This window comes from Arachis ipaensis, chromosome B8 (assembly GCF_059453495.1).
Source record: "Arachis ipaensis isolate K30076 ecotype BB chromosome B8, ASM5945349v1, whole genome shotgun sequence".
Lineage (NCBI taxonomy): Eukaryota > Viridiplantae > Streptophyta > Magnoliopsida > Fabales > Fabaceae > Arachis > Arachis ipaensis.
This window is the reverse complement of record NC_142443.1, coordinates 55,180,287-55,205,392: the sequence shown is the minus strand read 5'-3', so window position 1 is coordinate 55,205,392 and position 25,106 is coordinate 55,180,287. Positions and strand designations below refer to the sequence as shown.

General features: G+C 39.6%; 2 non-coding genes across 2 annotated transcripts; one reads left to right on the top strand and one right to left on the bottom strand.

Annotated features, from left to right (window-relative positions):
* The first annotated feature begins 2,675 nt into the window (after positions 1–2,675).
* Positions 2,676–2,783, top strand: LOC148548162 (small nucleolar RNA R71). The gene has a single exon (XR_015898330.1). It is a non-coding gene; the product is annotated as a small nucleolar RNA R71 (small nucleolar RNA).
* Positions 2,784–21,074: 18,291 nt separating this feature from the next.
* LOC148548161 (small nucleolar RNA R71) lies at positions 21,075–21,182 on the bottom strand. The gene has a single exon (XR_015898966.1). It is a non-coding gene; the product is annotated as a small nucleolar RNA R71 (small nucleolar RNA).
* Between the last annotated feature and the right edge of the window lie 3,924 nt (positions 21,183–25,106).

The following is a 25,106-nucleotide window of genomic DNA, read 5'->3' as shown; positions in this document are numbered from 1 at the left end:
AAAAGGCTTATGCTTTTACCACACCAAACTTAGAATGTTGCTCGCCCTCGAGCAAGAGAAGAAAGAATTAGATGAAGAAGAAGAAGAAAAGATGGAGAAGAGGGGGGAGGTGTGTTTCGGCCAAGAAGAGAAGAGAGGGTTGTGTTGTGTGAAAATAAGGAAGAATGGAAGGCTTTATATAGGGAAGGGAGGGGGGTTTAAGTTTCGGCCATATGGGTGGGTTTGGGTGGGAAATTGATTTGAATTTTGAAGGTAGGTGGAGTTTATTGGGTAGGTTTATGGGGAAGAGTGGGTGGATGTGAGTGGTGAAGGGTTAATAGGGAAGAGAGATGGAGGTGATAGGTGAAGGGTTTTGGGGAGGAGTGTTTATTGGGAATAGAGGATGATTGAGAAGAGAGAAGAGAGTGAGTGGAGGTAGGTGGGGATCCTGTGGGGTCCACAGATCCTGAGATGATCCTGTGGGGTCCACAGATCCTGAGGTGTTCAAGGATTTACAACCTTGCACCAAATTAGGCATGTAAAATGCCCTTGCACACAACTCTGGGCGTTCAGCGCCAGGTTGGTGCCCATTTTGGGCGTTCAACGCCCATTTGTTGCCCATTTCTGGCGTTGAACGCAAGAACCATGCTTGTTCTGGGCGTTCAGCGCCAGCTCCTCTCCAGGGTGCAATTCTGGTGTTCAGCGCCCAGATGATGCCCATTTTGGGCGTTCAGTGCCCAGATACTGCCCATTTTGGGCGTTTAGCGCCAGAACCATGCTCTGTTCTGGCGTTGAACGCCAGGCAGGTGCTTCCTCCAGGGTTTGATTTTTCTTCTGCTATTTTTGATTCCGTTTTCAATTTTTTTATTTTTATTTTGTGACTCCACATGATCATGAACCTATAAAGACATATAACTAAGAAAAATATAGTTAGATAAATAGAAATTGGGTTGCCTCCCAACAAGCGCTTCTTTAATGTTAATAGCTTGACAGTGGGCTCTCATGGAGCCTCACAGATGTTCAGAGCATTGTTGAGACTCTCCAACACCAAACTTAGAGTTTGGATATGGGAGTTCAACACCAAACTTAGAGTTTGGTTGTGGCCTCCCAACACCAAACTTAGAGTCTGACTGTGGGGGCTTTGTTTGACTCTGCTTTGAGAGAAGCTTTTTCTGCTTCCTCTCCATGGATGCAGAGAGAGATCCTTGAGTTGTAAACACAAGGTTGTCCTTATTTAATTGAAAGATCAATTCTCCTCTGTCCACATCAATCACAGCTCTTGCTGTGGCCAGGAAGGGTCTTCCTAGGATGATGGATTCATCCTCTTCCTCTCCAGTATACAAGACTATGAAATTAGTAGGGATGTAAAGGCCTTCAACCTTCACTAACACGTCCTCTACTTGTCCATAAGCCTGTTTTCTTGAATTGTCTGCCATTTATAGTGAGATTTTAGCAGCTTGCACCCCATAGATTCCCATTTTCTCTATTACAGAGAGGGGCATGAGGTTTATCCCTGAACCAAGGTCACACAGAGCCTTAAAGATCATGGTGCCTATGGTACAAGGTATTATGAACTTTCCAGGATCCTGTCTCTTCTGAGGCAATGTCAGTTGATCCAAATCACTTAGTTCATTGGTGAACAAGGGAGGTTCATCTTCCCAAGTCTCAATACCAAATAATTTGGCATTCAGCTTCATGATTGTACCAAGGAACTTGGCAGCTTGCTCTTCAGTAACATCCTCATTCTCTTCAGAAGAGGAATACTCATCAGAGCTCATGAATAGCATAAGGAGGTTCAATGGAATCTCTATGGTCTCTAGATGAGCCTCAGAGTCCTTTGGTTCCTCAGAGGGAAGCTCCATATTGATCACTGGACGTCCCAGGAGGTCTTCCTCCTTGGGATTCACGTCCTCCTCTCCCTCTTTGGGTTCGGCCATTTTGGTTATGTCAATGGCCTTGCACTCTCCTTTTGGATTTTCTTCTGTATTGCTTGGGAGAGTACTAGGAGGGATTTCAGTGATCCCTTTTCTCAGCTGGCCCACTTGTGCTTCCAAATTTCTAATGGAAGACCTTGTTTCATTCATGAAACTTATAGTGGCCTTGGATAGATCAGAGACTAAGTTTGCTAAATTAGAGGTACTTTGTTCAGAGTTCTCTGTCTGTTGCTGAGTGGATGATGGAAAAGGTTTATTATTGTTAAACCTGTTTCTTCCACCATTATTAAAGCCTTGTTGAGGCCTTTGATCCTTCCATGAGAGATTTGGATGATTTCTCTATGATGGATTATAGGTGTTTCCATAAGGTTCACCTAAGTAATTCACCTCTGCTATTGCAGGGTTTTCAGGATCATAAGCTTCTTCTTCATAAGAAGCCTCTTGAGTACTGTTGGATGCAGCTTGCACTCCATTCAGACTCTGAGAAATCATATTGACTTGCTGAGTCAATATTTTATTCTGAGCCAATATGGCATTCAGAGTATCAATTTCAAGAACTCCCTTCTTCATAAGCGTCCCATTACTCACAGGATTCCTCTCAGAAGTGTACATAAACTGGTTATTAGCAACCATGTCAATGAGTTCTTGAGCTTCTGCAGGCATTTTCTTTAGGTGAATGGATCCACCTGCAGAAGTATCCAATGACATCTTTGATAGTTCAGATAAACCATCATAGAATATATCCAGGATGGTCCATTCTGAAAGCATGTCAGAAGGACACTTTTTGGTCAGCTGCTTGTATCTTTCCCAAGCTTCATAGAGGGATTCACCTTCTTTCTGTCTGAAGGTTTGAACATCCGCTCTAAGCTTGCTCAGCTTTTGAGGAGGAAAGAACTTGGCTAAGAAAGCCGTGACCAGCTTATCCCAAGAGTTCAGGCTGTCTTTGGGTTGAGAGTCCAACTATATTCTAGCTCTGTCTCTTACAGCAAAAGGGAAAAGCATGAGCCTGTAGACTTCAGGATCTACTCCATTAGTCTTAACAGTATTACAGATCTGTAAGAATTCAGTTAAGAACTAAAAAGGATCTTCAGATGGAAGTCCATGAAACTTGTAGTTCTGCTGCATCAGAGAAACTAGCTGAGGTTTCAGCTCAAAATTGTTTGCTCCAATGGTAGGGATGGAGATGCTTCTTCCATGTAAATTGGAATTAGGTGCAGTAAAGTCACCAAGCATCCTCCTTGCATTATTATTATTTTCGGCTGCCATCTCCTCTTCCTGTTCGAAAATTTCTGAAAGGTTATCTCTGGATTGTTGTAATTTAGCTTCTCTTAATTTTCTCTTCAGAGTCCTTTCAGGTTCTGGATCTGCTTCAACAAGAATGTTCTTGTCCTTGCTCCTGCTCATATGACAAAGAAGAGGGCACAGAAATAATAATAATAATAATAATAATAATAATAATAATAATAATAGGGATCCTTTATACCACAATATAGAGGTCCCTGTGTGAGTAGAAGAAAAGAAGAAGAAAATCTGAACTCAGAGAGAGAGAGAGGGAGTTCGGATTTTTGGTGAGTGATGTGAGGAAGAGATGTTAGTAGATGAATAAATAAATAGAATAAGATGAGAGAGGGAGAATTTCGAAAGTAATTTTTGAAAAAGAGTTAGTGATTTTCGAAAATGCTTTTTTCGAAAAAGGTTAGTAATTTTTTTGAAAATTAAAAATTAAAATAATTAGTTAATAAAAAAAGAATTTTTGAAAAAGAGGGGAGATATTTTTGAAAATTAGAGAGAGAGAGAGTTAGTTAGGTAGTTTTGAAAAGGATAAGAAACAAACAAAAAGTTAGTTAGTTAGTTGAAACAAATTTTGAAAATCAATTTTGAAAAGATAAGAAGTTAGGAAGTTAGAAAAGATATTTTGAAATCAAATTTTTGAAAAAGATATGATGAGAAGATATTTTTGAAAAGATATGATAGAACTTAGTTTTTTGAAAAAGATTTGATTTTTTTTTTGAAAAAGATTTTGAAAAAAGATAAGATTTTCAAATTGAAAATTTGATTTGACTCATAAGAAATAACTTGATTTTAAAAATTTTTGAAAAAGTCAACTCAAATTTTCGAATTTGATGAGAGAAAAAGGGGAAGATATTTTTTTGATTTTTGAATTTTTAATGAGGAGAGAGAAAAACAAGAAAAATGATGCAATGCATGAAAGTTATGGATCAAAACAATGAATGCATGCAAGAATGCTATGAATGTCAAGATGAACACCAAGAACACTTTGAATGTCAAGATGAACACCAAGAACATATTTTTGAAAAATTTTTAATGCAAGAAAAACATGCAAGACACCAAACTTAGAATTCTTTAATGCTTAGACACTAAGAATTCAAGAATGCATATGAAAAACAAGAAAAGACACAAAACATGCAAATGCAAAGATCAAACAAGGAGACTTACCAAGAACAACTTGAAGATCATGAAGAACACTATGAATGCATGAGAATTTTCGAAAAATGCAAGATGAGTATGCAATTAACACCAAACTTATAACATGACTCAAGACTCAAACAAGAAACACAAAAATATTTTTGATTTTTATGATTTTATGACTTTTTTGTATTTTCTTTTAATTTTTTTTTTCGAAAATCATTTTCAAAAAAAAAAATAAGGATTCCAAAATTTTTAATATGAATTCCAGGAATCTTATGCTCTTTATTCTAAAGCTCCAATCAAAGGGTCAGGCATGGCTTAATAGCCAGCCAAGCTTTAGTATGTAACTCAGACATGACACGTCTAACATGCCCTACAGTCGTGGCTTTACAGCCAACCAGGCTTCAACATGCTTTATGAAACACTAGAATTTATTCTTAAAAATTCTGAAGAAAAATATATTTTTGAAAACATTTTTATTTTTTAAAAATTTTTTTTTTGGAAACAAAGGAGAAATTTTTGAAAAAATTTTTGAAAAATTTTTGAAAATAAAACACAAAGAAAATTACCTAATCTGAGCAACAAGATGAACCGTCAGTTGTCCAAACTCGAACAATCCCCGGCAACGGCGCCAAAAACTTGGTATGCGAAATTGTTACTCTGGTTGTGAATTATTATTCGAAATTAATTCCCTGGCGATGGCACCAAAAACGGATGCACAGAACCATGGTCTAAACGTATCTTCACAACTTCACATAACTAACCAGCAAGTGCACTGGGTCGTCCAAGTAATAAACCTTACGTGAGTAAGGGTCGATCCCACGGAGATTGTTGGTATGAAGCAAGCTATGGTCACCTTGTAAATCTCAGTCAGGCAAACATAAAATAGTAATGGGGTTTTCGAAAATAAGTAATAAAAGAAGGATAGAAATACTTATGTAAATCATTGGTGAGAATTTCAGATAAGCGTATGGAGATGTAATCGTTCCTCTGAACCTCTGCTTTCCTGCTGTCTTCATCCAATCAGTTTTACTCCTTTCTATGGCTGGCTTTATGTAAGGATGTCACCGGTGCCACTGGCTACTTTCAATCCTCTCGGGAAAATGGTCCAAATGCTCTGTCACAGCACGGCTAATCGTCTGGAGGCATCACCCTTGTCGTTGGTTGCATCCTATTCCTCTCTGTGAAAATGGTCCGATGCGCTGTCACTGCATGGCTAATCATCTTGGAGGTTCTCGATCATACTGGAATAGAATTTACTATCCTTTTGCGTCTGTCACTACGCCCAGCACTCGCGAGTTTTGAGTTCGTCACAGTCATTCAATCCCAGAGTCCTACTCGGAATACCACGGACAAGGTTTAGACTTTCCAGACTCTCATGAATGCCGCCATCAATCTAGCTTATACCACGAAGATTCTGATTAAGAGATCTAAGAGATACTCATTCAATCTAATGCAGAACGGAAGTGGTTGTCAGGCACGCGTTCATAGGGAATGATGATGATTGTCACGTTCATCACATTCAGGTTGAAGTGCGAATGAATATCTTAGAAGCGAAATAAGATGAATTGAATAGAAAACAGTAGTACTTTGCATTAATCTTTGAGGAACAGCAGAGCTCCACACCTTAATCTATGGAGTGTAGAAACTCTACCGTTGAAAATACATAAGTGAAAGGTCCAGGCATGGCCAAGAGGCCAGCCCGTCTGATCTAAGAACCAGGCATCCAAAGATGATTCCAAACATAAAACTCAGGATGTCTAATACAATAGTAAAAAGTCCTATTTATAATAAACTAGCTACTAGGGTTTACAGAAGTAAGTAACTGATGCATAAATCCACTTCCGGGGCCCACTTGGTGTGTGCTTGGGCTGAGCTTGAATGTTGCACGTGTAGAGGTCCTTCTTGGAGTTGAACGCCAGCTTTTGTGCCAGTTTGGGCGTTGAACTCCACTTTGCAGCTTGTTTCTGGCGCTGGACGCCAGAATTGGGCAGAGGGCTGGCGTTGAACGCCAATTTGCATCATCTAAACTTTGGCAAAGTATGGACTATTATATATTGCTGGAAATCCCTGGATGTCTACTTTCCAACGCAATTGGAAACGCGCCATTTTGAGTTCTGTAGCTCCAGAAAATCCATTTTGAGTGCAGGGAGGTCCGAATCCAACAGCATCAGCAGTCTTTCTTCAACCTCTGAATCTGATTTTTGCTCAAGTCCTTCAATTTTAGCCAGAAAATACCTGAAATCACAGAGAAACACACAAACTCATAGTAAAGTCCAGAAATGTGAATTTAACATAAAAACTAATGAAAAACATCCCTAAAAGTAAATAGATTCTACTAAAAACATACTGAAAACAATGCCAAAAAGCGTATAAATTATCCGCTCATCATGGATCAAGCTAAAATAGAGGTAATTGAGAAATTACCACCACCTACTAATGTTAAGGCAATCAGAAGTTTTCTGGGGCATGCAGGATTCTATAGGAGGTTTATAAAGGATTTTTCAAAAATTGCAAAACCTCTAAGCAACCTACTAGCTGCTGACACGCCATTTGTGTTTGACACAGAGTGCCTGCAAGCGTTTGAAACTCTGAAAGCTAAAATGGTCACAGCACCAGTTATCTCTGCACCAGACTGGACATTACCATTCGAATTAATGTGTGATGCTAGTGATCATGCCATTGGTGCAGTACTGGGGCAGAGGCATGACAAGCTTCTGCATGTCATTTATTATGCTAGCCGTGTTTTGAATGATGCACAGAAAAATAACATAACCACAAAAAAAGAATTGCTTGCAGTGGTTTATGCCATTGACAAGTTTAGATCATACTTAGTAGGATCAAAGGTGATTGTGTACACAGATCATGCTACTCTTAAATATCTACTCACAAAGCAGGATTCAAAACCCAGACTCATAAGATGGGTGTTGCTTCTGCAAGAGTTTGATACAGAAATAAGAGACAGAAAAGGGACAGAAAACCAAGTGGCTGACCATCTGTCCCGGATAGAACCAGTGGAAGGGGCGTCCTCCCCCTCTATTGAGATCTCTGAAACCTTTCCGGATGAGCATTTGTTCGCCATTCAGGAATTACCATGGTTTGCAGACATTGCAAACTACAATGCTGCAAGGTTCATTCCCAAGGAGTACAGTAGGCAACAAAAGAAAAAGTTAATTACTGATGCAAAGTACTACTTGTGGGATGAACCCTATCTCTTTAAGAGATGTGCAGATGGCTTAATCCGTAGGTGTGTGCCTAAAGAAGAAGCACAAAGGATCTTATGGCATTACCATGGGTCACAATATGGAGGTCATTTCGGAGGTGAGCGAACAACCACCAAGGTCCTCCAATGTGGTTTCTACTGGCCTACACTTTACAGAGATTCCCGAGAGTTTGTACGTAACTATGACAGTTGCCAGAGAGCTGGTAATTTGCCTCACAGTTACGCCATGCCTCAACAAGGAATCTTGGAGATTGAGCTGTTTGACGTATGGGGTATTGATTTCATGGGGCCTTTCCCACCATCATACTCAAACACTTATATTCTGGTGGCAGTTGACTATGTATCAAAATGGGTCGAGGCCATTGCCACACCCACCAATGATACTAAAACAGTGCTGAAGTTCCTCCAGAAACATATATTCAGCAGGTTTGGTGTCCCTAGGGTACTAATCAGTGATGAGGGCACTCACTTCTGCAACAAACAGCTTTACTCTGCCATGGTCCGATATGGGATTCGCCACAAAGTGGTGACTCCATATCATCCACAGACAAATGGGCAAGCTGAAGTTTCTAACAGAGAACTAAAAAGAATCCTGGAACGGACTGTAAGTACCCGTAGAAGGGATTGGGCATGAAGCTTGGATGATGCTCTGTGGGCTTACAGAACAGCATTCAAGACTCCTATAGGGACCTCTCCGTACCAACTTGTGTATGGTAAGGCTTGTCACCTGCCCATGGAACTGGAACATAAGGCCTACTGGGCAACCAGATTCCTAAACTTTGATGCCAAACTAGCTGGAGAAAAAAGATTGCTCCAGCTGAATGAGCTAGAGGAATTCAGATTCATTGCCTTCGAAAATGCCAAGCTTTATAAAGAGAAGTAAAAAAGATGGCATGACAGAAAGCTGTCATCTAGAATCTTTGAACCAGGAGAAAATGTTCTGTTGTTTAACTCTAGGCTCAGGCTATTCCCTGGGAAACTGAAGTCCCAGTGGAGGGGACCATATGTGATTACAAGTGTATCACCATATGGTTATGTGGAGCTTCAAGATATTGATTCTGATAAGAAGTTCATTGTTAATGGACAGAGAATCAAGCACTATCTTGAAGGCAATGTTAAGCAAGAGTGCTCAAACCTGAGGCTAGATTAAAAAAACTCAGCAAGGTCCAGCTAAAGACAATAAAGAAGCGCTTGCTGGGAGGTAATCCAGCCATAGGGCATCACTTCCTCTAAGCATTTTGCCCTATTCTTGATTTTATTTGTTTATATAAAGTTCATTGATACTAAGGTAAAGAGTCAATTATATAAGTTTACAGGGTTACAAAAGGATTCTGCACACAAAACAGAGAAAAAGAGCTCACTGGCAAGAAAACGCCAGTAAAAGTCTGTTTTGGGCGTTCAACGCCCAAAAGAAGCATCCACTGAGCGTTGAACGCTAGTAAGGATAGCCATCTGGGCGTTAAACGCCAGAAAGAAGCATCTTCTGGGCGTTGAACGCCAGAAAGAAGCTCCTTCTGGGCGTTTAACGCCAGATTTACAGCGTCCTGGGCATTCAGAAAAACGCCCAATGACAAAGGAGTTCCTGGCGTTCGACGCCAGAAAGAAGCAACAGCTGGGCGTTGAACGCCCAGGAGAAGCAGCAGTTGGGCGTTGAACGCCCAAAACATGCAACATTTGGGCGTTCAAACGCCAGAATGGTGGGGAAGAGGTAATTTCGTTTCTACTTCATATTTTTCATTTTAATTTTAATTTTCATGTTTCAATTCATGATTTCTTGCATAAACATGTTACAAACCCTGATTTCTAAAATCCCTAATTTCTAAAAATCCTACTTTAAAAATATCAAATGTATCTTAATCCATAAGCACAAATCCTTTTTTTTTCAATCCAATTCAACTCTTTTTCAAATTTTCAAAACAAATCTATCTCTTTTCATTCAAAAAATTTTTTTTTCAACTAATCAATATCTTTTTTTAAATCTCCATATTATCTTTTTCAAATATCTTTCATATCTCTTCAATTTTAAATTATATCTTTTCTTATCATACTTATTCCTTTTTAAATCATATCTTCTATCTTATCTTTCCCCCTTTTTTCGAAAATCCCACCCCTCCCTTTTAAAAACACGATTCGGCCTCCCTCCTCTCATCCACCATTCAACACTAGCTCTCCTTCTATCCCTCTCCTTTCTTTTCTTTTGCTTGAGGACAAGCAAACCTCTAAATTTGGTGTGTTTTTCCATGATCACTAAACCATACCCACTAAGATCATGGCTCCTAAAGGAAAACAACCCACTCCAAGAGGCAAGAAAGAGAGTGTTCCAAAACCACTTTGGAATCAAGGGAGGTTCTTAACCAAAGAACATTCAGACCATTACTACAAAATAATGGGTCTAAGATCTGTGATCCCGGAAGTCAAGTTCAATCTGAAAGAAGATGAATATCCGGAGATCCAAGAGCAGATTCGAAACAGGAACTGGGAAGTCCGAGCTAATCCTGAAACGAAAGTGGGAAGGAATATGGTTCAGGAATTCTACGCTAATCTGTGGCAAACAGACAGGCAGAGAATATCTGGAGCTGCCCTCTATGACTATAGGACTGTGGTCAGAGGAAAGATTGTTCACATCCACCCTAACAAAATCAGGGAGATCTTTAAGCTACCTCAGCTGAAAGATGACCCAGACTCCTTCAATAGGAGAATGATGAGAACAAACAAGGGCCTGGATAAGATTCTAGAGGATATATGCATCCCTGGAGCCAGGTGGACCACCAGCACGAGGGGTGTCCCAAATCAACTCAAGAGAGAAGATCTCAAACTAGTCGCCAGAGGATGGCTAGACTTCATTGGGCGTTCTATATTGCCCACCAGCAACCGTTCTGAAGTCAATATTAGAAGAGTAGTGATGATCCATTGCATTATGTTGGGAAAAGAAGTAGAAGTTCATCAACTGATCCCATCTGAATTCTACATACTTGCCAACAAGAACTCCAAGGATACCAGGTTGGCTTATCCAAGCCTAATCTCTATGCTCTGCAAAGATGCTGGAGTAAAGATGGGAATAACAGAGTATATCTCAGTGGAGCAGCCAATCACTAAAATCACAATGAAAAAACAACAAGTGCAGGATGACACCATCAAGAGGAGGGCGCAAGAATTCCTACCAAAACTCCCTCAATTTGAATACTGGGAGCATCTTGAAGCATCTGTTACTAAGTTGCAAGAAACCATGGACCAAATGAAGGAAGAACAGCAAAATCAAAAGAGCATGCTTTGCAAACTGCTCAGAGAACAAGAAGTGCAAGGGCGTGAATTAAGAGAACTAAAGCGTCAGAAACTATCTCTTGAAGGGCCAAGCACTCCACAGACTAAAGAGGCATCCGCTTCCCAAAGTCAAGGTTGTTGAGTTCTGATCTTAACCTTAACCCTGTGATAATTTTTTTTTATTTGAGTTTTACCTTAGGAGTCATATAATAGTAATTAGTATCTATATTTTGATTTTATCTCCAATTAAGCTATAATTTATTTTTCTCATCATCATTAAACATGAATAAAATAGAAGATTTTCTCTAGGATAAGGAGGCAATATTTCTCGAGTTTTAATACAAGAAATTCTGATTAATTACATGTGGTGGCAATGCTTTCTGCCTTCTGAATGAATGCTTGAACAATGCATATGTCTTTGGAATTTGATGTTCTTGAATGTTAAATATGTTGGCTCTTGAAAGAATGATAAACATGAGACATGTTATTGGTAATCTGAAAAATCATAAAAATGATTCTTGAAGCAAGAAAAAGCAGTGAATACAAAGCTTGCAAAAAAAAAAAAAGCAAGCAGAAAAAGCCAATAACCCTTAAAACCAAAAGGCAAGGGTAATAAAAAAGATCCAAGGCTTTGAGCATCAGTGGATAGGAGGGCCTAAGGAAATCAAATCCTGGTCTAAGCGGCTAAACCAAGCTGTCCCTAACCATGTGCTTGTGGCATGAAGGTGTCAAGTGAAAACTTAAGACTGAGCGGTTAAAGTCAAGGTCCAAAGCAAAGAGAAGAGTGTGCTTAAGAACCCTGGACACCTCTAATTGGGGGCTTTAGCAAAGCTGAGTCACAATCTGAAAAGGTTCACCCAATTATGTGTCTGTGGCATTTATGTATCCGGTGGTAATACTGGAAAACAAAGTGCTTAGGGCCACGGCCAAGACTCATAAAAGTAGCTGTGTTCAAGAATCAACATACTGAACTAGGAGAATCAATAACACTATCTGAATTTTAAGTTCCTATAGATGCCAATCATTCTGAGCTTCAATGGATAAAGTGAGATGCCAAAACTGTTCGGAAGCAAAAAGCTACTAGCCCCGCTCATTTAATTAGAATCTGAGCTTCACTCAAAAACTCTGAGATATTATTGTTTCTTGACTCATTTGTATTCTATTTTATTTATCTAGTTGCTTGAGGATAAGCAACAGTTTAAGTTTGGTGTTGTGATCAGTGGGTATTTTATACGCTTTTTGGGGTTAATTTCATATAGTTTTTAGTATGTTTTAGTTAGTTTTTAGTTTATTTTCATTAGTTTCTAGGCAAAATTCATATTTCTGGACTTTACTATGAGTTTGTGTATTTTTCTATAATTTCAGTTATTTTCTGGCTGAAATTGAGGGAGCTGAGCAAAAATCTGATTCAGGCTGAAAAAGGACTGCTGATGCTGTTGGATCCTGACCTCTCTGCACTCGGAATGGAATTTCTGAAGCTAAAGAAGTCCAATTGATGCGCTTCCAATTGCGTTGGAAAGTAGACATCCAGGGCTTTCCAGCAATATATAATAGTCCATACTTTGCTCAAGGATAGACGACGTAAACTGGCGTTCAACGCCAGTTCCATGTTGCAGTCTGGCATCCAGCGCCAGAAACACGTTACAAGTTGGAGTTCAACGCCAGAAACAGGTTACAGCCTGTCGTTGAACGCCCAAAACAGCCCAGGCACGTGAGAAGCTTTAGTCTCAGCCCCAGCACACACCAAGTGGGCCCCAGAAGTGGATTTCTGCACTATCTATCATAGTTTACTCATTTTCTGTAAACCTAAGTTACTAGTTTAGTATTTAAACAACTTTTAGAGATTTATTTTGTATCTCATGACATTTTAGATCTGAATTTTGTACTCTTTGATGGCATGAGTCTCTAAACTCCATTGTTGGGGGTGAGGAGCTCTGCTGTGTCTCGATGAATTGATGCAAGTATTTCTGTTTTCCATTCAAACATGGGTGTTCCTATCTAAGATATCCATTCGCACTTCAACATGAATATGATGAACGTGACACTCATCATCATTCCCTCACGAACGCGTGCCTGACAACCACTTCCGTTCCACTGTAGAATGAATGAATATCTCTTGGATTTCTTAATCAGAATCTTTATGGTATAAGCTAGATTGATGGCAGCATTTAAGAGAATCCGGAAAGTCTAAACCTTGTCTGTGGTATTCCGAGTAGGATTCAGGGATTGAATGACTGTGACGAGCATCAAACTCGCGAGTGCTGGGCATAGTGACAGACGCAAAAGGATAGTAAATCCTATTCCGGTACGATTGAGAACCTGCAGATGATTAGCCGTGCGGTGACAGCGCACCTGGAGCCTTTTCACTGGAAGGATGGATGGTAGCCATTGACAACGGTGATCCACCAACACACAGCTTGCCATAGGAGGACGTGCGTGCATGAACAAGAAGACAGAGGAAAGCAGAGATTTAGAAGACAAAGCATCTCCAAAACTCCAATATATTCTCCATTACTGCATACAAGTATAATTTGTGTTCTGCCCCTGTTACTTTTTTTACAATTCAAACTAAAAATTATCATTGATATTATATCCTGACTAAGAGTTACAAGATAATCATAGCTTGCTTCAAGCCAACAATCTCCGTGGGATCAACCCTTACTCACGTAAGGTATTACTTGGATGACCCAGTGCACTTGCCAGTTAGTTGTGCAAAATTGTAAGAGAGTAATGTGAACATTGACATCACAATTTCGTGCACCAGATCCTAGGTTAATCAAGGACTCAAATTTTAAGCTCACTTGGCCATATACATCCTTACCTTCACCTTAGCCCCGTTACAACCCATGAATAAGACCTCATGATACTTGTAAGCATGCATTAAGTAATTGTTGATTGTTAGATGAAAGACAAATCTTGGAAAGCATGATTAGGAGAAGATTGAGCGATGAACCTTATACACTTGAGCGAATAGAGCGGATACTCTTCCGGTGAGGGTTCGATGCTCAATTCTTTGTTCTCGGCTTTCACAAGCGTTCATCTAGCAAGTTATATGCACTCCTTAGTGATGTTCAATTTGGTAGGATTCATGAGCTACATACGATTTTCACCTCATATGTTCACATGTGTTCTTGGAGGATAGGTTTGCCCTTGACCAAGTAGGTAGATGATTTCACATTAGTTACATGCATTCACTTAGGTAGTTTACATTTCATAAACCCTTTCTCACCATGATCTTTGGTCTTTTTATTTTAAGCATGAAGACATGCTTGGTTTAAGTGTGGGGAGATTTGATAAATCCCAATTTTGTGGTTTATATTGTGTAGAATTTGGGGGGTTTTGTCAATATTTCTCACACTTATTCACAAGAAATGCATGGTTTTGTGTTCACTTCTTAATATTGCTCCATGATGAAAAACATGCTTATTTTGCCTTAAAATTGCCATATTTTAATCCTCTTCTATTGCCATTCGATGCCGTGATGTATTTATTGAGTGATTTCAGGAATTATAGGGTAGGAATAGCCTAGAAGAGAGAAAGAAAGCATGTACAAAAGGGAGGAACATGAAGATTTGAATTTTTGGAAAAGCAGCATTGGCGCGCACGCGCACTCCACGCGCACGCGTGGATGAGGATGGCTGAAAGCGGCGCGCAAAGATGGACGCATCCACGCGGATAAGAAGATTCCTATTGACGCGTACGCGCACTTGGCGCGCATGCATGGATCACAAAAGCAATCGGCGCGCACACACGCATGGCGCGTACGCGCGGGAAGCTGCACGTGACCTCATTAAAGAAAATCGTGCCTGGCAATTTCTGAGGCTCATGAGGCCCAAATACAAGCTGTTTTTGCATGAAAAAGACCCAAGGATGCTAGGGGGAAAGGGGAGATCAATCATTTTTACACTAAGATACAATTTTAGCTAGTTTTTTATTCTTTGTTCTTCTAGAGAGAGAAACCCTTGTTCCTCTCTAGATCTAGTTTTAATTTGATCTTCCCTTGTTGAATTGTGAATTGAATCTTGTTAATTACTAGTTTTAATTGTTCAATTTGAATTCCTTAGTATAATTGTGCTTAGATCTTGTGATAGTTTTATGAATTCTTATCAATTGTCATTTTATACCCATTTCATGAATGTTGTGAATCTTGACTTGTTGATGTTACATTGATGATTTCTATGATTAATTGTGTTGTTTGGATGATTTTATGTTGATAATTGTTAGTGGGTACTTGTTGATTTCAATTTAATTGCTATTTTGAACATGTCTTTGTTAATGCTTACCATGTGTTTGATGAATTGTTTACTTTGATTATGGAGTAGTTCTCTTTACTCTTTGCCTAGGCTAAGAGAATTAGGTAAACTTGAGTCATTGGGTCTAATAGATTTGATGATTTGGGAGCCCTTAGTGGTCAATTTGATAGCTATTGACGCTAACCTTCTACTAAGTCAATTAGTAGTGAAGTTAGAACTTATGGGTTGATGTTGACCAAACCATTTGACGTACTTCAAGTATAGAAGTAGACTTAATGAGTTTGGTTCCTCATAATTGTCAAGATATGGTTATTAGACAAGGATGGTGACCCCAATTCCCATGCCTAGCCAAGAGTTGCTTTTATCATTCCTATTTGAAAATCCAAATTCTTAAGTACTTGTCTTAGTTATAGTTACTTGTTTAGTTTAGAATAGAATCATATTGGATGTTATTTTGTTAGCTTGGAATTGCTCATGTTTTGCTTAGTTAATTGAATTAGTTTCTTACATTATAAGATTTCTTGCTTGTTAAGATTCCCATTTATTTTCTTGCTCATGACTCACAACCCTGGATTTCTAACCAATGTTGAAGCACATGTTTGCCTATTCCTTGTGAGACGACCCGAGGTTTGAATACTTCGGTTATTTTTATTGGGTTGAACTTGTAACAACCAAATCCCTCTTCTAAATTTGATACCCGAGGCTTGTTGTTGGTTTGGACTATACTAACAACAGAGTTATTTTGTGGAATTCCAAACCGTTATACAACCTTGGGGGCAGCATCAGAGGCCCTCTTCGATATTCCGCATATTCCTCTGGCTCGTGACGCTTACACTCAAATAATGAAGGACGTTACGACGGGCAAGATTTCTTTGGATGTGGTTCTGGCAAAGATTGGCCAGCCTGAGGCTAGATGGGAGTACAGCAAAGGGGACAATGCGGTTCCGTTGAGCATTGCGTGTACTGATCTAAATCTGGAGGCGAGGATCTGGCAGCAGATCATAGCTGACTACATCCTTCCGAGCACGCATGCCACGCATATCAGAGTCCGTGTGGCAGTGTTACTATGGGCTATTCTAGAGGGGAAGAGGATCTCTGTTCTTCTACTTACCAGAGAGTCGATGTGGAAGGTGAACCAACAGCAGAAATACAACATTCCTTTCCCATCGTTGATTACCAAGTTTGCCACTTTATTTGGAGTAGAGATACGCCCAATAGACCGAACGTCTGTCTACATCAGTAAGCAGCCATTCCTGCCATATGGTGACTACGTCGGACCGCCGCAGAAGAAGAGGAAGACCACTGAGCCTCCATCATCAGCAGTGGAGCCTTCAGCAGCTCCTACAGCTTCTGCGCCCACACCCTGACCTCAAACACCGTTTGAGTTGTGTCGGGAGATCCTCCAGGCCGTCCACCGATTTGAGTGCCGCAACGCTCACCGTTTCCAGTGGATTGTGACAAATTTTGAGGGTAGAGACCCTGGACCCCCTCCTCCGGATACACCAGAGCCTGAGGCCGAGGAGCTTGCATCTGAGGAGCCAGCAGCTGAAGCTGGCCAGGCAGTCAAGCACCTGGAGCAGAGACCGATGGAGCCCACGGTCGAGGAGCCTAGAGTCGAGGAGCCAAGAGCTGAACCTGAGCCGATAGTGGAGATGGTAGTCGAGACAGCTGACCAGGAAGTAGAGTAGCCGGCAGCTGAGGCCGCCCCAGTGACATCCCGAGCCCTCATAGTGTATCAGCGTCATCATCACCCACCACCATCTGACGGTGGAGCTTTTCACGGTTGATTTCCCCCGATTGATTATTTTGGCATGGAGGACTGTGCATCATCTAAGTGTGGGGGAGTGATGAGCGGATAATTTATACGCTTTTTGGCATTGTTTTTAGTATGTTTTTAGTAGGATCTAGTTACTTTTAGGGATGTTTTTATTAGTTTTTATGTTAAATTCACATTTCTGGACTTTACTATGAGTTTGTGTGTTTTTCTGTGATTTTAGGTATTTTCTGGCTGAAATTGAGAGACTTGAGCAAAAATCAGATTCAGAGGTAGAAGACGGACTGCTGATGCTGTTGGATTCTGACCTCCCTGCACTCAAAGTGGATTTTCTGGAGCTACAATATTCAAAATGGCGCACTTTTAATTGCGTTGGAAAGTAGACATCCAGGGCTTTCCAGCAATATATAATAGTCCATACTTTGACCGAGTTTAGACGACGTAAAAGGGCGTTGAACGCCAGTTCTATGCTGCTGTCTGGAGTTAAACGCCAGAAACACGTCACAAACCAGAGTTGAACGCCAAAAATACGTTACAACCTGGCGTTCAACTCTAGAAAGAGCCTCTGCACGTGTAACCTTCAAGCTCAGCCCAAGCACATACCAAGTGGGCCCCGAAAGTGGATTTATGCTTCAATTACTTACCTCTGTAAATCCTAGTAACTAGTTTAGTATAAAAAGAACTTTTTACTATTGTATTAGACATCTTTGGAATTATCTTTGGACGCCTAGTTCTTAGATCAGAGGGGCTGGCCATTCGGCCATGCCTGAACCTTTCACTTATGTATTTTTAACGGTAGAGTTTCTACACTCCATAGATTAAGGTGTGGAGCTCTACTGTTCCTCAACGATTAATGCAAAGTACTACTATTTTTCTATTCAATTCAACTTATTCCGCTTCTAAGATATTCATTCGCACTTCAACGTGAATGTGATGAGCATGACAATCATCATCATTCCCTATGAACGCGTGCCTGACAACCACTTCCGTTCTACCTTAGATTGAATGAGTATCTCTTGGATCTCTTGATCAGAATCTTCGTGGCATAAGCTAGATTGATGGCGGCATTCATGAGAATCCGGAAAGTCTAAACCTTGTCTGTGGTATTCCGAGTAGGATTCTGGGATTGAATGACTGTGACGAACTTCAAACTCGCGAGTGCTGGGCGTAGTGACAGACGCAAAAGGAGGGTGAATCCTATTCCAGTATGATCGAGAACCTCAGATGATTAGCCGTGCTGTGACAGAGCATTTGGACCATTTTCACAACAGGATAGGATGCAGCCATTGACCACGGTGATGCCTCCAGACGATTAGCCATGCAGTGACAGCGCATCGGACCATTTTTCAGAGAGGATGAAAAGTAGCCATTGACAATGGTGATGTCCTTACATAAAGCCAGCCATAGAAAGGAGTAAGACTGATTGGATGAAGACAGCGGAAAAGCAGAGATTCAGAGGGACAAAAGCATCTCTATACGCTTATCTGATATTCTCACCAATGATATACATAAGTGTTTCTATCCTTATTTTCTATCTATTTATTATTTATTTTCGAAAACTCCATAACTATTTTATATCCGCCTGACTGAGATTTACAAGGTGACCATAGCTTGCTTCATACCAACAATCTCCGTGGGATCGACCCTTACTCACGTAAGGTTTATTACTTGGACGACCCAGTGCACTTGCTGGTTAGTTGTATCGAAGTTGTGAATGAAAAACAATTTATTAAGACGTGCGTACAGAGTTTTTGATGCCGTTGCCTGAGATCACAATTTCGTGCACCAAGTTTTTGGCGCCGTTGCCGGGGATTGTTCGAGTTTGAACAACTGACGATTCATCTTGTTGCTCAGATTAGGTAATTTTCTTTTTGTTTTATTTTCAAAAATTTTTCAAAAACCTTTCAAAAATTTCTCATCTGTTTTCGAAAATAAATAAATAAATAAATAAATCTTTTCAAAAATATATTTTTCTTCAAAATTTTTTAAGAATGAATTCTAGAGTTTCATGAAGCATGTTGAAGCCTGGCTGGCTGTAAAGCCATGTCTAATTCTTTTGGATAGGGGCTTCCAACCATCAGCATAGAGGCAAGTTAATTAGAATGTCAGTCATGGCATGTCTGAGTTACATACTAAAGCTTGGCTGGCTGTTAAGCCATGCCTAACCCTCGAATTGGAGCTTTAGACTAAGAATACAAGATTCCTGGAATTCATATTAAAAAAAAAATTTTTGAAATCCTTATTTTCTTTTTCCTATATGTTTTTTTCGAAAAAAAAATATACAAAAATCCAAAAAAATAAAAAAATTCATAAAAATAAAAAATATTTCATGTTTCTTGTTTGAGTCTTGAGTCAAGTTGAAAGTTTGGTGTTAATTGCATATTCATCTTGCATTTTTCGAAAAATTCATGCATTCATAGTGTTCTTCATGATCTTTAAGTTGTTCTTGGTAAGTCCTCTTGTTTGATCTTGATGTTTTCATGTTTTGTGTCTTTTCTTGTTTTTCATATGCATTCTTGCATTCATAGTGTCTATACATGAAAAATTTTTAAGTTTGGTGTCTTGTATGTTTTCTTTGCATTAAAATTTTTTCAAAAATATGTTCTTGATGTTCATCTTGACATTCAAAGTGTTCTTGGTGTTCATCTTGACATTCATAGCATTCTTGCATGCATTCATTATTTTGATCCAAAATTTTCATGCATTGAGTCTTTTTCATGTTTTTCCCTCTCATCATTAAAAATTCAAAAATAAAAAAAATATCTTTCCCTTTTTCACTCATAAATTTTGAAAATTTGAGTTGACTTTTTCAAAACTTTTTACAATCTAGTTGTTTTTATGAGTCAAATCAAATTTTCAATTTAAAAAAAAAATCTTATCTTTTTCAAAATCTTTTTTAAAAATCATATCTTTTTCATTTTTCTTAGTTATTTTCGAAAATTTTAAAAATATTTTTCAAAAAAAAATCTTTTTCTTATCTTTATCACATAATTTTCGAAAATAACATCATCAATTAATGTTTTGATTCAAAAATTTCAAGTTTGTTACTTACTTGTTAAGAAAGATTCAAACTTTGAGCTCTAGAATCATATTTTGTGATTTCTTGTGAATCAAGTCATTAATTGTGATTTTAAAAATCAAATCTTTTTCAAAACTAATTTCAATCATATCTTTTCAAAAATATCTCTTTATCTTATCTTTTTCAAAATTTGATTTTAAAATATCTTTTCTAACTTCTTATCTTCTTATCCTTTCAAAATTGATTTTCAAATTTGTTTCAACTAACTAACTAACTTTTTGTTTGTTTCTTATCTTTTTCAAAACTACCTAACTAACTCACTCTCTCTCTAATTTTCGAAAATATCTTCCCTCTTTTTCAAAATTTCATTTTAATTAACTAATTATTTTAATTTTTTATTTTAATTCTCGAAAATTACTAACCTTTTTCAAAAACTATTTTCGAAAATCACTAACTCTTTTTCAAAAATTATTTTCAAAAATTCTCTCTCTCTCTTATCTCCTTCTATTTATTTATTCATCTACTAACACTTCATCTCACCCAAATTCGAACCCCCTCTTCCATCTGTGTTCGAATTTTTTCTTCTTTTCTTCTACTCACACAGGGACCTCTATACTGTGGTAAAAAGGACCCCTACTATTATTATTTTTCTGTCCCTCTTTTTCATATGAGCAGGAGCAAGGACAAGAACATTCTTGTAGAAGCAGATCCAGAACCTGAAAGGACTCTGAAGAGGAAACTAAGAGAAGCTAAATTACAACAATCCAGCAAGCACCTTTCAGAAATTTTCGAACAAGAAGAGGAGATGGCAGCCGAAAATAATAATAATGCAAGAAGGATGCTTGGTGACTTTACTGCACCTAATTCCAATTTACATGGAAGAAGCATTTCCATTCCTGCCATTGGAGCAAACAATTTTGAGCTGAAACCTCAATTAGTTTCTCTGATGCAGCAGAGCTGCAAGTTTCATGGACTTCCATATGAAGATCCTTTTCAGTTCTTAATTGAATTCTTGCAGATCTGTGATACTGTTAAGACTAATGGAGTAGATCCTGAAGTTTACAGGCTCATTCTTTTCCCTTTTGCTGTGAGAGACAGAGCTAGAATATGGTTGGACTCTCAACCCAAAGATAGCCTGAACTCTTGGGATAAGCTGGTCAAGGCTTTCTTAGCCAAGTTCTTTCCTCCTCAAAAGCTGAGTAAGCTTAGAGTGGATGTTCAGACCTTCAGACAGAAAGAAGGTGAATCCCTCTATGAAGCTTGGGAGAGATACAAAGAACTGACCAAAAAGTGTCCTTCTGACATGCTTTCAGAATGGACCATCCTGGATATATTCTATGATGGTCTATCTGAATTGGCTAAAATGTCATTGGATACTTCTGCAGGTGGATCCATTCACCTAAAGAAAACGCTTGCAGAAGCTCAAGAACTCATTGACATGGTTGCTAATAACCATTTCATGTACACTTCTGAGAGGAATCCTGTGAGTAATGGGACGCCTATGAAGAAGGGAGTTCTTGAAATTGATACTCTGAATGCCATATTGGCTCAGAATAAAATATTGACTCAGCAAGTCAATATGATTTCTCAGAGTTTGAATGGAATGCAAGCTGCATCCAATAGTACTCAAGAGGCAGCTTCTGAAGAAGCAGCTTATGATCTTGAGAACCCTGCAATAGCAGAGGTGAATTACATGGGTGAACCTTATGGAAACACCTATAACCCCTCATGGAGAAATCATCCAAATTTCTCATGGAAGGATCATCAAAAACCTCAACAAGGCTTTAATAATGGTGGAAGAAATAGGTTTTACAATAGTAAACCTTTTCCATCATCCACTCAGCAACAGACAGAGAACTCTAAACAAAATACCTCTAATTTAGCAAACTTAGTCTCTGATCTATCTAAGGCCATTGTAAGTTTCATGAATGAAACAAGGTCCTCCATTAGAAATTTGGAGGCACAAGTGGGCCAGCTGAGTAAAAGGATCACTGAAATCCCTCCTAGTACTCTTCCAAGCAATACAGAAGAAAATCCAAAAGGAGAGTGCAAGGCCATTGACATAGTCAACACGGCCGAACTTGGAGAGGAAAGGGAGGACGTAAATCCGAGTGAGGAAGACCTCCTGGGACGTCCAGTGATCAATAAGGAGTTTCCCTTTGAGGAACCAAAGGAATCTGAGACTCATCTAGAGACCATACTTATGCCCTTCATGAGCTCTGACGAGTATTCATCTTCTGAAGAGAATGAGGATGTTACTGAAGAGCAAGTTACCAAGTACCTTGGTGCAATCATGAAGCTGAATGCCAAATTATTTGGTATTGAGACTTGGGAAGATGAACCTCCCTTGTTCACCAATGAACTAAGTGATCTGGATCAACTGACATTGCCTCAGAAGAAATAGGATCCTGGAAAGTTCGTAATACCTTGTACCATAGGCAACATGATCTTTGAAAAGGCTCTGTGTGACCTTGGTTCAGGGATAAACCTCATGCCCCTCTCTGTAATAGAGAAACTGGGAATCTTTGGGGTGCAAGCTACTAAAATTTCATTAGAGATGGCAGACAATTCAAGAAAACAGGCTTATAGACAAGTAGAGGACGTGTTAGTAAAAGTTGAAGGCCTTTATATCCCTGCTGATTTCATAATCCTTGATACTGGGAAGGATGAGGATGAATCCATCATCCTTAGAAGACCTTTCCTAGCCACAGCAAGAGCTGTGATTGATGTTGACAGAGGTGAATTAGTCCTTCAATTGAATGAGGACTCCCTTGTGTTTACAACTCAAGGTTACCCTTTTGTAAACATGGAGAGGAAGCATAAAAAGCTTCTCTCAAAACAGAGTCAACCAGAGCCCCCACAGTCAAACTCTAAGTTTGGTGTTGAACTCCCATATCCAAACTCTAAGTTTGGTGTTGGGAAGTCTCAACAATGCTCTGAACATCTGTGAGGCTCCATGAGAGCCTACTGTCAAGCTATTGACATTAAAGAAGCGCTTGTTGGGAGGTAACCCAATTTTTATTTATCTAATTTTATTTTTCTTGTTCTTTCATGTTTTATTAGGTTCATGATCATGTGGAGTCACAAAATAAATATAAAAATTGAAAACGGAATCAAAAATAGCAGAAGAAAAATCACACCCTGGAGGAAGACCTTACTGGCGTTTAAACGCCAGTAAGAAGCATCTGGCTAGCGTTCAACGCCAGAGCAGAGTATGGTTTTGGCACTGAATGCCCAAAATGGGTAGCATATTGGCGTTTGAACGCTAGAATTGCACCCTGGAGAAGAGCTGGCGCTGAACGCCCAGAACAAGCATGGTTCTGGCGTTCAACGCCAGAAATGGGCAACAAATGGGCGTTCAACGCCCAGAACAAGCACCAATCTGGCGCTGAACGCCCAGAGTTGTGTGCAAGGGCATTTTGCATGCCTAATTTGGTGCAAGGTTGTAAATCCTTGAACACCTCAGGATCTGTGGACCCCACAGGATCACCTCAGGATCTGTGGACCCCACAGGATCCCCACCTACCTCCACTCACTTCTTCTCACCCCTCTTTCACACAATCCCATAAACACTCTTCCCCAAAACTCTTCACCAATCACCTCAATTTCTCTTCCCTATAACCACTTCACCACTCACATCCATCCACTCTTCCCCATAAACCTACCTCATAAACCCCACCTACCTTCAAAATTCAAAATCAATTTCCCACCCAAAACCCACCCTTATGGCCGAACCTTACCCCCTCCCTTCCCTATATAAAGCCCTCCATTCTTCTTCATTTTCACATAATACAACCCTCTCTTCCCCTTCTTGGCCGAATACACCCCTCCCCCTCTCCTCCATATTTTCTTCTTCTTCTTCATCTATTCTTTCTTCTCTTGCTCGAGGGCGAGCAATATTCTAAGTTTGGTGTGGTAAAAGCATAAGCTTTTTGTTTTTCCATTACCATTGATGGCACCCAAGACCGGAGAATCCTCGAGAAAAGGGAAAGGGAAGACAAAAGCTTCCACCTCCGAGTCATGGGAGATGGAAAGATTCATCTCCAAAGCTCATCAAGACCACTTCTATGATGTTGTGGCCAAGAAGAAGGTGATCCCCAAGATACCTTTCAAGCTCAAGAAGAATGAGTATCCGGAGATCCGACATGAAATCCAAAGAAGAGGTTGGGAAGTTCTAACAAACCCCATCCAACAAGTCGGCATCCTAATGGTTCAAGAGTTCTATGCCAATGCATGGATCACTAGGAACCATGATCAAAGTAAGAACCCAAACCCAAAGAATTATATTACAATGGTTCGGGGAAAATACCTAGATTTTAGTCCGGAAAATGTGAGGTTGGCGTTTAACTTGCCTATGATGCAAGGAGATGCACGCCCCTACACTAGAAGGGTCAACTTTAATCAAAGGTTGGACCAAGTCCTCATGGACATATGTGTGGAAGGAGCTCAATGGAAGATTGACTCCAAAGGCAAGCCGGTTCAATTAAGAAGACTGGACCTCAAGCCTGTGGCTAGAGGATGGTTGGAGTTCATCCAACGCTCCATCATCCCCACTAGCAACCGATCTGAAGTTACTGTGGATCGGGCCATCATGATTCATAGCATCATGATTGGAGAGGAAGTAGAAGTTCATGAAGTCATCTCCCTTGAACTCTACAAAATAGCCGAAAAGCCCTCTCCTGGGGCAAGGTTAGCTTTTCCTCATCTTATTTGCCATCTATGTTACTCAGCTGGAGCTTCCATAGAAGGAGACACCCCCATTGAAGAAGAGAAGCCCATCACTAAGAAAAGGATGGAGCAAGAAAGAGAGCCCATTCATGGATCTCAAGAGACGCATGAAGCTCATCACCATGAGACCCCGGAGATGCCTCAAATGCATTTTCCTCCACAAAACTATTGGGAGCAAATTAACACCTCCCTAGGAGAATTAAGTTCCAACATGGGATAATTAAGGGTGGAACATCAAGAGCACTCCATCATCCTTCATGAAATAAGAGAAAATCAAAAAGCAATGAGGGAGGAGCAACAAAGACAAGGAAGAGACATAGAAGAGCTCAAGGACATCATTGGTTCCTCAAGAAGGAAATGCCACCATCACTAAGGTGGACTCATTCCTTGTTCTTACTTTCTCTGTTTTTCGTTTTCTATGTTAAGTGCTTATCTATGTTTGTGTCTTCATTACATGATCATTAGTATTTAGTAACTTTGTCTTAAAGTTATGAATGTCCTATGA